This window comes from Passer domesticus, chromosome 6 (genome assembly GCF_036417665.1).
Source record: "Passer domesticus isolate bPasDom1 chromosome 6, bPasDom1.hap1, whole genome shotgun sequence".
NCBI classification, from domain to species: domain Eukaryota; kingdom Metazoa; phylum Chordata; class Aves; order Passeriformes; family Passeridae; genus Passer; species Passer domesticus.
The window spans coordinates 35,232,956-35,238,955 of NC_087479.1; the positions used below are offsets into that span (position 1 = coordinate 35,232,956).

The 6,000-nt window shown below is 40.7% G+C and overlaps 1 long non-coding RNA gene across 2 annotated transcripts; it reads left to right on the forward strand.

The window, feature by feature from the left end:
• Nucleotides 1-1,992: 1,992 nt before the first annotated feature.
• LOC135303112 (uncharacterized) lies at nucleotides 1,993-5,695 on the forward strand. Of its 2 annotated transcripts, none has more exons than XR_010364638.1 (4): nucleotides 1,993-2,122; nucleotides 4,470-4,531; nucleotides 4,777-4,918; nucleotides 5,495-5,695. It is a non-coding gene; the product is annotated as an uncharacterized LOC135303112 (long non-coding RNA). The 2 variants fall into 2 exon arrangements; XR_010364637.1 differs by having other exon boundaries at nucleotides 4,780-4,918.
• The last annotated feature ends 305 nt before the right edge of the window (nucleotides 5,696-6,000 follow it).

A 6,000-nucleotide genomic window follows, 5' to 3' on the forward strand; every position in this document is an offset into this window, starting at 1 on the left:
AATTTTTTTTTTAATGAAAAGGGTTTGCCCACTTTAGTAGCTTATGAGATCAATCACACTTCAAAGGTTTCCCACACTTCAAAGGCTGGAGTCTTGCAGCCATTTGATGTTAGAAGGTGGCAGGAGGTAGCTAGCTCCCGCATCCTTGCTTCCCCTCTTGTCCTGACTTTGTTCTTTATCCTCAGATAAAGTTGCTGATAGAACCAGCAGCAGCATCTCAGACAGCAGAGATAATGTGCCATACATTGATGCAAAGCTTCCCCAGCCAGCCTGGAGCCACTGCAGTATGGCCATACCAATGAGTCTCTTCCTTTATGCTTTTCCTCTGCTTCACTATCTCCCCCCAGGCCATGACTTCCTCCCTAAGGACTGTGCACCTCACTCCCCTTCCCTTGCTGCTATGTCTTCTCTCCCCTTAGCCTCTGCCCCTCTTTTCTTCCCTCAGCTCTCTGAGCACAGATGAGAGGGAAGGGGTGCCTGTGCACTTCTCCTGCACAGCTGGCATGGGAGCCATCAGAAGTTGGTTGCATCTATTCTGTCTCAGACCCCCCAATTCCTTTTTTCTTGGTTGCCTGTAAATTTTTCAGGCAACAAAAACATATTTTTCTCCTGGGGAATTAGATTTCAAGCCCAGAAACAAACTGACTCTGCACAATGTAGGAAATTGTCAATTGGTTTTTATTTTTTTTGCATTTGTGACTGCAGGATTTTCAGAGAATCAGTCTTGGAGCACAGAGGCAGTCATATCTTTTTTAAAAGCATTGGGAACTCATCCCCTAAATCTCTCATGACTCCAGGACCCTGTCTGAAACTTTGGGATGGCAGGTGCTGTGAAGGACAGGGAGATCATGAACCACTCCAGTCTGTCATGCCAAGAGGCTTGGTCTTAAGTCTTGACTTTGCACTTCATGAGTACCAGCTGCTTTCTGGGAGGTTGCCCTGGGGTAGAGGGAGGAGGAAGGGGCCAGTGATGGGAGCTGTGCCTTAGCTAGTTTGTAAATTATCTTTGTACATGCATGAAAATTAAGATAATTATATCTCTTATAAAAAGAAGCTGTTTGTGTGCTTTAGCTGTTTATATGTATCTAGAAGGAAATTGCAGGCTACTGCTTGCCAAGTATATCCCCAGAAATATTTTTGAAACTGTCATCCGTAGGCATTGGATACCAGAGGCTGTTTAATCTCTCTCCCACTTTCTTTCCAAACCTCCATCTCTCACTCTCTGGCCCAGTTTTTGAGCAAAAGGAGTTTGGCTGTTTATTGCAGTGTGAAGACTTAGTATACTCCTATATTTGCCCTATTTTGTGTCACCACTAGTCCATTTGACCTAGGGCATTGTAAGACAGGTGGATTTCTGCAATGGCTATTCTTATTCTATAGCCATAATTTGACCTTATTCATGATATGCATTCAAAAGATATGGGGAAGCACAGAAAGAAACCTAGAGAGGAATATGTAAGGAAACTGAGTCAGTACCAATCCCTTACATCCATGTCCTGCAGCTTGTACAGCCTCTGTTCACTAAAGGTGATACCTTGGAAAGCAAACACAGCCCTCTTCAATAAGCTCTGATTAGTCCGTTATACCCCTTAAAAACACAACTTAGAGCATATTAATTATATTTTAATATAATGAAAACATGAAATGTGATTCTAAACTGGAAGCAAGCATAGATCAATTCATTGCAAAGGTAGAATATGGAAACAGAGCATCTGGCCTGCAGTGTTGGCATTGTGATATGTTACCAGGAAATCTCAACCGAGAAAGAATTCGCAGTAGGGCTTTTTATGACATCACACATTGTGCATTGTGACTTCAGTTTAAGAAATAAATGAAAGGCAGCTCTATGAACATTCTTCCTTGCACATTTCTATCTTCATTTGAGATAGATACTCCAACATCTATTGAACTTTTTTCCCATTTTTCTGTGATTCAGTGCTTCAGTTGTTACTATCAGTAGCTTGGATTCCTGGAGACCACAGAATCCCCAAACATAGAGCAAGAACTGCTATGCTTTATGTTGTCTATGACACATAAATTGTGCAGTGTACAGTTAAAAGCACAATCCATCTGTACTTTGGAATCACAGGGACTTTTCTGTGGAATAAAATGGATATAACAAGTCAGTATGAATGAAGTGTAAACTAAAAAAAGAGAGAGACTTAGACATTCCTACTTCTAATTGTGTTATTTTTAATATTTCATCAAAATTAATTTCTTATTCCATCTGAATTAATTTGTACATATTTTGTTAATTCTTTATTAAATTGCAATTAATATATTGGCAACTTCTGAATTTCTAGGTGAAGCTAATAGCTGTGAATCTTGGATTCATAATTGGTTACAATGCACAGAGGCAAAAAACGTAATGGTCTTTCTGAGGAACTGATTAATTTGTTCTCAAGAGTGGATATATAAACATTAATTATGTTCTGAAGGGCTTTAGCTATTAAAACCAAGTTAAAAGAAAATACAGGACTGTTTACATTATCAGTTCTGCTTTTAACAGAGATGGCCAAAAATCACTGGTGTCCCCAGTGTTCCACACAGTACTCTTTGGCACCAAGCTCTCCTTGCATATGTTGGACATTTAAACTCTTGCTCAGCACATCCCCCGTAGAAGACTCTATCACCAGGCCAAGGGGATTTTGGTCAGAGACACTTATTTACCCTTTTTTCTACAGTTCCATTTTTGGAGAGATGTTATCTTCAATATTGTTGTTCAATATTGTGCCTGTTAGAGCAGTTTTTAGGACTATTATTAAGTATTTATGAGTGCTTGCATCATGATTTTGCAGGCCTCAAATAGGACAAGAGAGTAGCCAGTGTGCCTACGTGCATCTGCATTGCAGGGACTGGGTTTGGAGAGGTGTGGCACTGGGTGTACCTGCTGTGCCTGGGAAGGGCCCAGTTTCACAGGGCCAAGGCACTGTGAGCACGATGAGACCCTGCAGCTCTGACCAGTAGCAAAAGCTGAGAGCAAAGCCTTTTCCCTGGAGTAGGGAGATTTACATCTTAGCACAAATCAAAATTAGTAGTTATCACCTATAACAATTGTCTGTACTTGTGTCATCCTTGAATGAAAATCAAACAAACAGTCCTCAAGCGACTTCTCTGGTGTATGCATTTTGAGTAAATTAACAAACTTATGTTATTTCTAGTTGGGGTTAATGAGCCTTTCATTTGGGCAAGGTGGTATGTGTCAGGACGGTCATCAGCTTGTGTTTCCTCACCCAGCTTGTATTTCCCAGCCCATGCTGCTTCAGCTGAATGCCACTGTGAAACCTCACCTGCTACTTTGCTGCTGCAATTCATTTGGGCAAATAAGTCTGTTCTCTCCTTGTACCAGAGCTGGATTAAGATGCTCCTTTTTTAATAAGAGCATCTCATAATATTCCTGGTTGCCTATGTTTTTTCTTCTTGCTCTGTTTTAAAGTACATTCTTGCATTTCAGGAAGATAGAGATATATTCTGGGTGAATTATGTCTGTGAGATAAGAATACAGCCATTTCTCATCCATAGTTTACTATGACAATGTTCTTTTGATACATCTTCTTCAGCAAGCAGAAAAGCAATTTTAGTTTCTTTCAGTTCAACATTTTGCAAAATATCAAAGCAGCACTGAATCAGAGCAAGAGTAAGGCTGAAGGTAGGCTCTCAGCCTGCCTTCTGGATGAGTGTATAGTGAGGTTTTGCAAGCACTGGTAAGAACTGGAATGTTAGGAAATGATTCTTTGAACTTTTAGGTTCTACTGCTCTCCCTGAGAACCTATTTTTTGATATGTTGTCCAAGAATGATCAGAACAGAATACAGGTGTATTCTAGTTTTTAGCATCTCTAGAAGAGTGGTAAGAAAGACAGAGACATAATGTCTAATACATGCTATGTTTAATCAATCCCCTAATAAATTCAAGGAAAAGATAACTGGTCTGTCCCTACAAGTAATAAAGTATGTTAGAAAATGGTCCTTTTTTTTTTTAATGGTTTTATATTTACCCTTTTTGGATGGGATTCAGGGGCCCTGAGGGGATAAGAGGGAGAGGGTTTTCTTCTTCCAAGCTACTTGAAGTACTAAAGAAATAATCCCACCCATTATGAGAGAAAAGCACAACAAAGTTTCTTTTGGAAATCTATTTCATCACAAATCTAGCACAGTATGAGACACTGAAGTTTTATTCTAAGATATGCCTTTCTGTGACATTATACATTAGAATGCTCAACTTACCATATCAAGGAGAGAAAACGTATTTTCCTGTTGATATATAAAGAAGGAAAATAGTTTCAGAAATATCAAAGTGGTTAGTGGGGAGGATGAAAGTGTGTTTCTGTTGTTAGCAATGATTTAACACCCTTCTCTTTAGACACAAGGAGTCTCATGCTGGTTTGTGGTATTGAGGCTACAGCGATTTGGTTCCAGAAGTGGAGGGCTCAAACCAACAGCCAAAAACTTGCACGTTGCTTTTTGGCAGGTGGAGCTGCTGATGTTCTTCATTAGGTCAGGCAATGTGTGGAGTTTGCCAGCCTCTGCAAGGTAAGTGCAATTTTGGCCAATGTCCCAGGGCTGTGGCATCTCTGGAGGAGCTGCAGCAAGCAAGGAGGGGATGTGGTACTGCTTCTCCTGGCTCCGAAGTCCCTTTTTCTTGTGGCCCCATCTTAGCTGCTCCCAGGCTTCTCCCTATATCTGGTAGAGAAAACTCCCTCTTGGGCTGGGAAGCCAGGGATTGGGAGTCAGAAAGAAAATCACATTCTGAAAGACTTTTTTTAATTATTAACTAGCAGAAAACACAGCCACTGCCCTTGGGAAGGCGAAGAATACAGCTGTCACTGGAAAAATACCTCATCTTCTCCCAGGATGCAGCCCTCATATCTGGCTATCCATCAAAATATATCCATGAAGCAGAGAATGCCTTCAAAACAGGTAATAAGAACAATTTAGAGAATGGCAAGATTTCCCTGTGAAAATAGATGGAGGAGGTGAAGTCCGTGTATTTCACTGAGAAGATGAGTTACAGCATATATGGTCTGCAGGGTGCCAAATAATAGAGAGGAATTTCCTGTGAGTCCTGTGCAAGCTTCCTGAGTGCAGTAACAGGAGAGCTTGCTGAAACAACAGGGAGGACAACCAATGAAAAAATAAGAGAGAAGGGGATACTTTTATCTATACCATAAGTAACCTATCTTCAGGAGGTTTGTGGAGTTCAAGCCCAGCAATCACTAACAAAGCTGCAGTTGCGTTCCTTGAGGCATTTAAGTAGCTGCATGACCGCAACTGATGTTGTGACCAGCAAGATTGTATCATTATCCATCCTCTTTGAAAACCCTGGCAATTATTAAACAGTGTGTTGCGTGATTTGAAGACTGCTTTAAAAATTTCCCTGCTTTTGCTGTGCACAGGAAGCCATGAGTTTGAGAGGCTTCAGATACAAATTCCACTTAGTCGTGACAACATATAAGAGGTTTAGGGTTTTGCTAATTATTGACTTTTTGCTTTTAGGGAGCGCTTTAGTGACCAATTTTCTGCTGACATGAGACAAGGATCAGCTTGGCAGATGCTGCCTATGATTCTCCTCATCTTTCTAGAGAGGATGACTGATGCTCTACAAAGGAGGATCTTCATCTCTAGCACTTTGTCATCTTGAGATGAATATAGAATATATTACCTTGCTTCTATCATTAAAAGGAGTATATGCTGTAAGGGTTTAGTCTATGCTCTGGAAGGAGAAATGCTTTCGCTTTATCTCTCTATGTTCTGGTCTTGCCCATGCTATGTTATTTGTACCCAGAACATGAAAAATTTCATAGACTGAGTTACCACACTTGTCATAGGACCTGGATATGGTATCCATCTCCCCAGCTTGAGGCAGAAAAGGCAGCTATGCAAAGTAAACTTGAGCTTGTATGCAAGTGAGACATGCAGAGCCTATGCAATGACAGGCTGTAAGAAGTAGGGAGTGAGAATTGTGTGTGTTTGTTAAAGAAGGCTTGCTAATAACAGTGCCT